At 39.3% G+C, this 11,865-nt stretch overlaps 1 protein-coding gene across 2 annotated transcripts in view; it reads left to right on the top strand.

Moving 5' to 3' along the window:
- The first annotated feature begins 1,214 nt into the window (after positions 1 to 1,214).
- bmpr1aa (bone morphogenetic protein receptor, type IAa) overlaps positions 1,215 to 11,865 on the top strand; it is a 38,297-nt gene continuing 27,646 nt past the window's right edge. The window contains exon 1 of one of the 2 annotated variants that reach the window (XM_046866646.1): positions 1,215 to 1,538. The gene's annotated coding sequence lies outside the window, so the exon portion shown is untranslated. The remainder of the gene's footprint in view (positions 1,539 to 11,865) is intronic. The other variant, XM_046866654.1, reaches the window with a different exon arrangement.

Below are 11,865 nucleotides of genomic sequence, written 5' to 3'. Positions count from 1 at the left end.
ATTTGCATGTGCTTTTTGAACATCCTATTCCACATTTAGTGCCCATTTGCTGTTACAATGTCCTCAATTCTTCTGGGAAGATGTTCCACTACATTTTGGAGTGTGCTTGTAAAGATTTGTGCTCTTCACCCATGAGGGTGTTAGTAAAGTCAGTTACTGATGATAATGATGTTAAGGACTCCTGGGGTGCAGTCAGCATTCCAAATCAGAACAATGGTGTTCTGTAGGGTTAAAGGCAGAGCTCCAAAAACATCAGATGCACCTTTAGTGTAAAAGTTTGGGGAAGAACCACGCATGGCTGGGAAATTCAGGTTTCACAACACTTATGTCAATATATTGTGAAGTGACGAGCTGGGACATTTGGCAGAAGCTCAAAGTTAGGTTGCTGCTCCTCTGGATCAAAAGGAGTCAGTTGAGGTGGTTTGGGCATCTGTTCATGATACATCCTGGATTCATCTGGGGAGGTTTTTGTGGGAAGTCAAATAAGGACTGAATAGAGAGTGTATATATATCTCACCTGGCCTGGGAACACCTGGGTATTCTTGAAGAGAACCTGGATGGCAGGTCTGGTGAGGAGAATATGACATGATCACTGGTACCTCAGGGCAATGTTTAACGAGAGAGAGAGAGAGAGAGAGAGAGAGAGAGAGAGAGAGAGAGAGAGAGAGAGAGGCAGAGTGTGTGTGTGTTTGTGTGTGTGTGTGTGTGTGTGTGTGTGTGTGTGTGTGTAGAGAGAGAGAGAGAGAGAAAGGCAGAGTGTGTGTGTGTGTGTGTGTGTGTGTGTAAGAGAGAGAGAGAGAGAGAGAGAGAGAGAGAGATAGGCAGTGTGTGTGTGTGTGTGTGTGTGTGTGTGTGTGTGTGTGTCTGAGAGAGAGAGAGAGAGAGAGAGAGAGAGACATCAGATACACTTGGTATATAATATCTAAGGGACTCGGTGCAGTGTGCTCACATGTCTCGAATGGAATGACATTTCTGATGAAAATAGCAATCACTCAGTGACCACTTTCATCCATCCATCCACAAATCCACCTTCATTAGCCTCAGTCAACACAAAGCCAATTTTATGAACTACAATACACATTCTACAGGATCGTCCTGAACACATGTTCATACTCAAGTTCCAGTTTTCAGTCCACCTCCACCTACCTAGTCTAGGTTTGTCCGTGGGGAGGCGCTGCTGAGCTGCAACTTCACTATATGTAAATGAGACTCATTTGTCTTCTGTCTCTCCGATGCCCAGGCGCGTTGGGCGAATAGTTCGATGTTAGCAGGGGTGTGATCGAGACTTTCTCCGAGTCGTGGGCAGCTACTGAGTGATAGAAAACGACCTACTGATACAGTCACTGGAAAGGTTTTCCTCGTGTCTGCTTTTGCGGGGTGATCGATTCGCTCCAGACTGGTGCCTCTTGGAGAAGTTATTCAGCGCCAGGCGACGCGGATTGTTCGGGGCTTACACACACACACACACACACACACACACACACACTCACACGCTACTACCGTTTCACTAAAAGTCTAAAACGACGATTAAAAAAACGGTAAGTAATATAATAACAGATATTGCCTCAACACTTTGAGTCTTTTGCTCGTGTTTGTAGTTACGCTTTCATTTCCCTGTTCACCTTCACCTCATCAGCGAGCCATCTTACCTGTCTCCGGAACTAGCTAATTCTCTCTTAGCCCCCTCACCACTACGGGGTGTGTGGTTTTTACTTACTTAAAAAAAGTACTTTAAATATGTTTTTATATATTATTCGTTTAAAAACCGTTCCCCGAGCAGGTTTATCGTAGTTATAGCTATAGATAGTTACTCAGGGTTTGCTTGTGAACGTTATTGTTCGTTGGTTGCTAGCTCCCCGCTAACACATCCACTTAGCGCGACGTGAAGCTAGTCGGCTATTTACAGTTTATTTCCCTCAGTATGGCTACAGAGACATTGCTTTTTGGTGTATTTTAAAATATTTGGTTTGTGTGTAACATTTTAGAAAGTTACAGCGAACGTGCTTAAACAACCTGTCAGCTAGCAAAGAAGTTAGCCGAGCAGAAAGAGATAGAAGCGGACGCAGTTTGGATTCTGGATAAATGAGTTATTAGCTATTTGTTTTGGATATACAAAGCAGTAATAAACAACAAAACTTGGACACGAATGGAAGAAATTCCACACATTTATTATTATTATTTTTTATTATTTGCATAAAGTGTTTTCCAGTTGGGTTTTCCTGCTTCCTCCTCTCACACTGCTTATACAGGTGTGTATAGTTTATTGTTTTCAACAATTTACTTCCTCTTTTTATTTCCAGGGAGGGAAAATACAAATGTGCATTTATTAAGAGGAAAAAATTTGTTGTGATCGTAATCTTTCCTTCTTCTGAGTTGCATTCTGGTTACATATTTAAGTGAATAGTAGAACAGTACTGTTCATGTTGCACATTTTGTGGTCACGTGATATATTTCCATTTACCCCAATGACATTTTGCAGACATCTTTATTTTGGGCAACTTACAATTATCTCATTTACACAGGGAAAAAAAATAAAAGATGATGGGAGTTTTTTGGTCCAGGAGTGGTGCCTTGATGGTGCTGGGATTTGAACCCATGACCTTCTGATTGGAAGTCCAATGTCTTATTTGCAGTCATGGTAGATTTTCACAAGGCAATTTATTTTTAAATCCGGATACCAGCTGGAAATCACAATGTTATACAAATATACAATCTGGACAACTTTCTTGATGCTATATTATTATAAAGCTGTGTTATATTAAATGGGATGCTGCAAAACATCTCTAATCGTCACAAGTCTCTTATCAGTCACTCGTCTTCACATTACATATTCACAGGTCAGAGCTCCCTGAACCACATGCAAAACTTTGTTGAGCTTACGCTTCCTGTGTCCATCATACCCATTCGCTGTTTGGGAGTCTTGCGAGTGTGGGTTTAACCGTTGTGCTTTAACGTCCCGATACATTTGTACATTGGGATATTGGAAGTTCAGATGTAAACAAATGATAAATTTGATGGCTTTTCCACCAGACAAGTGGAAGCTCCAATGTGCTCTTTTAGTTGTCCTGAAATCTAATGTACAGCAAGCCAGGTCTTTTTTTAAATGCATTAATGCAATGCACATTTGTTTGTTTTTGTTTGTTTGTTTGTTTTGTTTGTATTTTAACCAGAAGGAGACCGCATTGTTTCATTCCATTTTTCTATTTTCTACAAGGCATTTGCTGTTATCGGCTTGAAACGATGTTAGTGTATATATAATGCTTTTTATATGGTAACTGTATGAAAATATGGGCATAATCTTTTTGGCCACAAGTCTAATCAGCAAACAGTCAAATATACTGTTGAAGGTGTGAATGTAACAGGTTTAAACTCTTCTGCAAAATCTCTGAACCGTATAAACACACTAATGATTCAGATCTAAGCACCTAGTCAATTGTACCATTAAAAATGTGGGATGGGAGATTCTTCGCAAGGACAGGAATTGCACTGGTACATCATAGACAATGCAATATGTCACAGCCCTTGTTTCTACATAGCTGCATGTTTTTTTGATTCTGAAAGAAAAGTTTTATTTGTAGCACTGATGACACAAAGTCAAAACCATATCATCAGTCAGATCGTGCCCAGGCTGATGTGTGTTATGCAGCAGGTGATGCAGTTTCGATGTACACGCTATATTGTGATACTTTCGCCAATACAAGGTCATTGTGTCTAAACATAGCTACATACCAGATTATGTTTTTTGTAAAAGCCTAGGTTGGAGGTTATGGCCAGTGTAATTCAGTGTTTTGAGTTTTACCTGCAACAGAAAGTCTTCATGGTGCAGTTTGAGTGGCTAATTATTATTATAATTTTGTATATAGCCAGTAGTTTTAAGCCTAGAAAAAATAGAAAATATAATGAGAATAAAGCCATCAAAATAGCGATAATAGATCAATAGTTGATGTTTATGTATCTTCTAAATGCGAATCATGTCATTTTTTTGGAGAACATTAGCTTATAGATAATGTTAATTCTAACAAATTCATCCTAAAACCATCAAAACTTCCATTTTGATTTTCAAGGGACCTTAAAACTTCCTTGTCTGACAGGAAGTTATTTTTAAGGGTTGGGGGATTGGGGATTCAAAACTAATTGCCTGGATGTGAAATCTGTTTAGATACCCCGGCAATTCATTTGTCCCTCCTGCAACTGTTAAAATTTTCCGGCTGGCCTGCACACAGTCTCAGCTGCGATTATAAAGTAAATATGCCATTTGTCAATTTTTGAGCTTTTAAAACGTTTTCAATGAGTTGGTCACAGGTGCACTTTGATTGCATAAATGATGTGGTATTTATTTTTCATTAGTGCATAAAGGTACATTCTTTCTTAGTTAGAAAAATGTGTGTCCCCCACAGGATTTAGCGTTAGTGCTTTGAGGTTTTGCATTTATCTCTTGCAGTCTAAAAGCTGGTTTTAATTTGTAGAGACTGGGGGCAGCTGTGTGTGTGTGTGTGTGTATCTGCTCCTTTACCTACTGCTCCATGCCTAAAGCATTAGCTGGTACAGGGTCAAAAGCCAGATGGGGCCTAATATCATGATCCAAGTCCATCAGAAAAGCGAAAGTTTGACACTTGGCTATATACATGTGCCAAACAGCTGTACATTCCTCAGCTTCTCTCACAAGTCTGCATTTAGGGGGAAAAACAACGTTTTTTTCAGCACTGGAAAAAATGAACAAAAGAGAGGTGAGAGTAGGCCACGTGTAATGTTTGGACACAGGAAATATCAGCGTTGTTCATGCTGGACTTTTTCTTTAAGTTATACAGATGCATGAGCATGAAATTTACAGGTTTAAAAAGGGGGTTAATACATTTGCTGAACCAGACAGTGGCTTTCAGTACTATTGAGTTTGCTTATACGATGCACATTTCTACCACTGGCCAAAAGAAATGTATGGATTTAAAATGTGGTTCTTGTTCCAGTCTCAAGAGTGTTGACCGGGCAATCACTATCATTCGATCACAGTCAAAATATCCCTCCACTAACAGTAGGTGCATTAACATGCTGTTGAGAATTCCCTTCTGTACTGTATTTATGGCTTTCCAGATGTTATTTCTGTTTACACAGTGACGAGTGACCAATTAAAGGAAAAAAACAGCATAATGTCTCGTTTTTGTCTCCAGAGTAGCTGTAATATGGCCCGGCAAAAATTCTCTGGAATCCATCCAATAGATATTCCCTCTGTTTTATTTTTTTTTTGTTTCTGTTTAACTCAGAGCTTCAAGATTTCCCATAATCTTTCATCACGTAGAGATCTTTTGACCGTGAAGGTCATAGTATATGACCTAAAAAAAAAAAAAAAAAAAATTCCATTCCAAATATTTTCCCCAGTCTTAGTGGATGGAGTTATCAAAGCCATTTCATCATAGGAGAAAGATGACCTGACTTCTAGGTTTTATCTTCATTTGATGAGCTTTTATGTTTTAAGCAAAACAGTTATTCTTTTTTTTTTTTTTTTTCTTTGCTTGGCATGTCTGCTGAAGATATCACCAACATTAGTGTTGTAACAGTTTTGAGGTAGGAATGTTTACATGGGGAACAAAGATAATCTGACTGATTCACACAGTGAAATGTTTGTGTGCAGGTATAGAAAATATATGCACACTTGGAATGTGACCAATCAGATTCAAGGATTAAAACTCTATTATACTGTATTGTTCACTACTCTTATAAGTGGTGTGTGGTTTTTTTTGCACTTTTATATGTGGAAATAACTGGCTAGATGCATCGCTTTTACTATAAGGATTTACTGTACGTATATCGGCTTTGGAAAATCGCACGGCTTCATTTGGAAAGTGGTAGCTCCGTGGTTTATATGTTTGAATACTGACCAGAATGTAATGAGTTTAAATCTCAGCTGTCACTGCTTGTCCCTTGAGTAAGACTATTAACTGCTCAGGTGTGCAAATAAAACGAACATCTGTTGCTCTGGAATGTTATAAATGTAATGTAATGTTCCACCGTTTAGTTATTCAATTTATACTTATTATCCTTTTACATATTTATACTGTGGTATGAATACATACGGTAATGACATCACCAAAGGCTGCGGTGTCTGTACCATGTTTTGTCTTATACTGCAGCATGTACAGAGAAAGGCAGCCTGAGTATCTCCTCAAGTGAATGAGGATGATGTGTGCACAGGCGAAAGTGAGTGGGGGAAAATTTGCAGTAGAAATGAGTGCATCCAGTTCCGAAGAAAAGGCGTCCTCTGTTATTTGGAGATATTTTGGGTTCAGAAAGGAGGATGTTGGAGAGAGAGAGGTGTTGTGCGGGACTCGGCTTGAAGTCAGAATGCAGAAAGGCAGCGCATCAGACCGTCAACACCACTGACTAGGGCTGCGCGCTTTGGAGAAAAATGTCATGTTGCGATTTTTGTGGTCAATGTTGCGATACGCGATTGCGATATAATAAATGGTTTCTTGAGTCCACTTGATTGGTTATCAAGGAAATTGAACACAGATTAGTGATAATGCTGAAATGCGCATTTGTAAAAGGTTGTCAAAATAAATAATTTTTTTACAAAATGAAATCGTTTGCATTAATGTACTTTTTTTTTTCTTTTCTCCAAGGTACAGTTGAATGAAATAAAACAATAAATAAAACATACAAATCTTTACAAAAATAAGTTATTTGAAGCATTTTGTCCAAACAGGGAATGTCCTGCCCCTGCCCATTTATATTATTTACCTGTTTTTCTGCTGAAGTTTAAGATACAGTATTTGTTTACATACTTGAATTCAGGCAATTTTGCGATCATTAACTTTTTTTTTATGGAAGATTGCTAATGATTTGTATAGTGTGGGACTGGAGCATTGTGCTGGGAGCACAGAGTCATGGTGGGGGTGACGATAGGAATCTTGCTCAGGGTTCCAAAAAGCTAGAAATGGCCCTGTTTACACAGGATGTAACAGACACCAGAGAGAGAGAGAGAGAGAGAGAGAGAGAGAGAGATCCCAGGCAGAGCTGATGGTGTGTATGGGGATGTGTGGGAAAGCGGAGGATGCCAGGTGAAGGCGCGCCAATCCGCAAGTGTGCTACACGTTACACGGTCTCCATGCTGCACACCGGAAAGTCACGTGACCACACATACACTGTCTAAACTGAAACTATCTGGTCTTTTTTGTTTTGTTAGCATCGTGGAAAATCTGCAAACTGTTCTCAGAAAGTATGTGTCCACACACGCACTTATTCATTTCATTACATCGAAATGTTTGCCGTCATCTATTCACACAAACCGACATCGCGATTGCGATACGATTAATCGTGCAGCACTTTCACAGACCTATGCAAGTGTTAATTCCAAATGCATATCGCACACTGTTATTGAAGAGCTCGTCCAAAAAGTGCTAGATGGATGATAGAAAATACTATTGCAAACCTGTTTTACTTGAGTTGTCACAGCTTTGCAGAAGCTTTACAGTAAGTGGATAATTTTGCCCACAGACGTATGCTGTACCCGGATGGCTAATCTTATCAGTTAGACTTCAAACTGAAAACACAGTGCAATTCTTTTTCTTTTGACTACTTAAAAAGGGACAGCACAGAACATGAGAAACGCATCAGGTTTTACTATGAAAAGCAGCAAATCTGTCTTACAGCTAAGCACGCACCCAACATGTTCCAAGAAACGGTTCCCTCTGCAATAAAAAGAAAAAAAAATTGCACATATTGTTTTCAAGTAGACTATTTTAATTTATGTAATTATATATTATGTAATTTATATACTTGTGTTTAGGGGTGTAACAATACACAAAATTCACGGTTCGGTACATACCTCGGTTTTAAAGTCGCGGCCGGGTACAATTTCGGTACGGTTTGGGGGAGGAAATGCAAAACATAAAATTGCTTGTCATTTTTATTAACACAGTTTATTATTGACATCAGTGATCAACAACATTTTGGAGATATATATATATATATATATATATATATATATATATATATATATATATATATATATATATATATATATATTATATTATATACACACACACACACACACACACACACACACACAGTGGAACCCGGTTATGTCGCTGTCCTAGGGGGTTGCCAAAATTTTTTATGTACATGATGTGCGTTAATAAATGAGAATGTGCATGCACGTGTTTTTGAAGGTTTTTTTTTTTTTACACAACAGGGTTGCCGCGATTTGTTTGATGAAGGCATGCTATAAAAATACATACAGTACATGTTTATCTGTCAGGACTCCACCTGCCACGCCCCCTTCAGCCCCCTTCAGCATGTCAGGTGCTTTCCCGGCCGCTTTCTCTGAAGCTCCCGTGGCTTCAATCGTGCACATATGGTGCTCGTTTATCATCATCACCAGCTCCTATTTAAACTTCCACACTCTCACTGTCCGTTATTGTTGGTATATGTTAGTTCACGGCGGTCGTTGTTATCGCTCATGCGTTTCCTGAGATAACCGACGTTAAATGGCAAATTTTTCCCCCCTTGTGCTCGAGATATCGGGGTTCGACAAAGCGAGAATTTGGCGGTTCCACTTCAAAAACATCGTCGAAAAAAGTTAACCGAGGTCGAGATAACGGGTTCCACTGTGTGTATATATATATATACACACAGTGGAACCCGGTTATCTCGCCCTCGGTTACCTCGACAACCCTATTAAGTTGACGTTTTTGAAGTGGAACCGCCAAATTCTCGCTTTGTCTAAGCATTTTTTATCGGTTATGTCAGTTATGTCGCCGAACCCTGATATCTCGAGCACAAGGGGGGAAAAATTTGCCATTTAACGTTGGTTATCTCGGTGCAGCCGCAAAAGAACTCGCGAAAGTGTCGGAAAAATCAAGCCTTACAGATTTTACAGGTGTTGTATACTGGTGAATCTCTGCTGTTAGTTAGTGCTAGTGTTCGTAGTGTTAGTAGGGGCGCCATTCACCCCAGTACAAACACTGGTTACTGTTCTGATACCATCTCACATCCAGTTCCAGTCAAACTGTTGTAAGGTTTGATTGCAGTGAGGAAAAATTCAGTCATGCATCTGACCCAAATACAGGAAGTAAAGCAAGCTGTGTTTTTTCAGGTGAAGTGGTAATTTTTTTGTTAGCTGGTGAGCTCAGCTGTGACGCGCAAACTGCACAAAATGACAGAGCTAATGGGATGCGTTCTGGGGATTTGGACAAACAAATGAATAAATGGTGGATGCGATAAAGCTAGTCTTTATCATAAATGCCAGTAATTATTTGGTGATATATTTGAAGTTCTTTGTGTTTCAGAGATTAATTCATTAATTATTTTGTTTTATACATGTTTTTTATTCCTCTCTGCAATTTATTTCTTCTTTCTTAAAACTATACAAGTCTAAAAAAGAAACAAAAAAAATAACGAAGCAAAAAAACAACAACCTGAAACACTAAACTAATGTCTACAAAACAAATGTGCTGCTTACTTACTCATACTAATTCCTTCATGCTCTTCTTACCATTTGTACAAGCATGGGTATATTTATTTCAAAAGACTGTGAAGGGCTTTAAAAAGTCACTCACTATTCTGCCTCATGCTGTAAATGTATATTACAGTGGAACCCGGTTATGTCGATGTCCTAGGGGGTTGCCAAAAAGCATTGAGATAAACGAAAATCAATATGGCGGCAATATATTAACGTGCTTGAAATTTCTTTATGTACATGATGTGCGTTAATAAATGAGAATGTGCATGCACGTGTTTTTGAAGGTTTTTTTTACACAACAGCGTTGCCGCGATTTGTTTGAAGAAGGCATGCTATAAAAATGTACATACAGTACATGTTTGTTAACTGTCAGGAATCCACCTGCCACGCCCCCTTCGGCCCCCTTCAGCGTGTCAGGTGCTTTCGCCGCTTTCTCTGAAGCTCCGGCTTCAATCGCGCACATATGGTGCTCGTTTAGCATCATCACCAGCTCCTATTTAAACTTCCACACTCTCACCGTCCGTTATTGTTGGTATATGTTGGTTCACGGCGGTCGTTGTTATCGCTCATGTGTATCCCGGTACGTGTCTTCCCACCGGCACTCTCTCAACGGCTGTGCTTTTCTTCCCAAAGCGCATTGCGGATTCCCCCCGATCCTGCCGTTGTTCATTCTATGCTTTTGCTGCTCATCCCACATTCCGCGCTGCGCTCCTACCAAGCGCAGCTTTCAGCCCCCGTTTATCGCATAACATTTAACAACAAAAGGCATATGTGCACTAACTAACAGCAGAGATTCACCAGTATACAATACAACACCTGTAGCATCTGTAAGGTTTGATTTTTCCGCCACTTTCACGAGTTCTTCTGCGGCTGCACAGTGCCGATCGAGATAACTGACGTTAAATGGCAAATTTTTCCCCCCTTGTGCTCGAGATATTAGGGTTCAGCGACATAAAAAAGTCGACATAACCGATAAAAAATGCTAAGACAAAGCGAGAATTTGGCGGTTCCACTTCAAAAACGTCGACTTAATAGGGTTGTCGAGTTAACCGAGGTCGAGATAAGTGGGTTCCACTGTATATGGAAAAAATATGATTTGTATGTGCCTTTTGAACATCACATTCCACGTTTAATCTTAATTTGCTGTTATAAAAAACTCTTCTGGGAAGATGCCTAGATTTGGGGGAAATTGTGCTTAATCAGGGACGATGGTGTTGGTAAAGTCAGGGTGCTGTCAGAGTTCCAATTCATCCCAATTTAGTCCAAATACATGTTATTCCAACAGAATTAACATTTATATTCTAAACAACAAAAAAGCAATACATACAACATGAAACATATTTATATTTGGAGAAGTGTAGTATGCAGATTGCTTGTATGATACCGTTAATGGTATTTCTTGTAGTGAACCTGGTATAAAGAGCTAAAAACAGGTCTGTTCTGTTGGGAAGTTCATGCAGGGACAGGAGAGATGTTGCGTGTCAAACATTAAGAGCGAATGACGGCTCTATTGAGACTGTCTCATAAAAAATTACATATGGGAACATGTCAAATCCAAGACACCACATAAATCGTAACCGTTCACCTCCTTCATCAACCGCATGGTGCAGGCGGACACGTTTGGTGTCTCGTTTCTGCGGCGCGATGCATATTCACCGAATGCATGCGTGTGAGGTGGAGAACATTAACTGTCTCAATAACAAGCGAATTACTCAGGTATGTAACCATTCTGCACAGTATTTGAAGCAGAGAGAACAGGCTCGTTGAGAAAATCCCCCAGCACGCAATGCTTGGAATGTCTGCAAGCTAATGGTCCTAAACTGCCAAGTTTAATTATTTTGTGCTTACGAAAATGCAAACTGATAAAGTGTGGCTGATTTGGTAGAGGAGTCATTCATTTGTATAATTTCTGCTACTGACACGCATTTTATTTGTTTATTTTTTTCCAGTTGTAATTTTGTTTTTTTTTTTTTATAATATTTTTGTACAATTTTAATTTATTTTTTTTTATGCAGTTGCATCTTCTCTCTTCTTTAACTCTATACTTTTTAAATGTATACATAAGACTTGTTGCTTATCCAGGTAATCCCAGACTTACGATGAAGATGCGTTCCACTGACCTTATTGTAACTCAAATAATCTTCAACACATGGCCTAGCTTACCAAGGAGTCTAAAGGAATGGTGATCAGTATAAAGGAGTATACTGTTATTTTATGATAATTGGACAAATTGCAGCACATTCATCTGCATATTAGTTGGAATAAAAGGTGAGACGCGTTAAAACACCAAAAAAAATTTGCACTCTAACACCAGGACAACTGGGCTCTGTCAACCTTTGGCGAGAGTAATACATCTCAGAAGGCAGGAGATGTGTATATCCTGGTAGCATCCCAACACAACGTACAAGAAT

The sequence above is a fragment of the Silurus meridionalis genome, chromosome 2 (genome assembly GCF_014805685.1).
Source record: "Silurus meridionalis isolate SWU-2019-XX chromosome 2, ASM1480568v1, whole genome shotgun sequence".
NCBI lineage: Eukaryota > Metazoa > Chordata > Actinopteri > Siluriformes > Siluridae > Silurus > Silurus meridionalis.
This window is presented reverse-complemented; position numbering and strand designations above follow the sequence as displayed.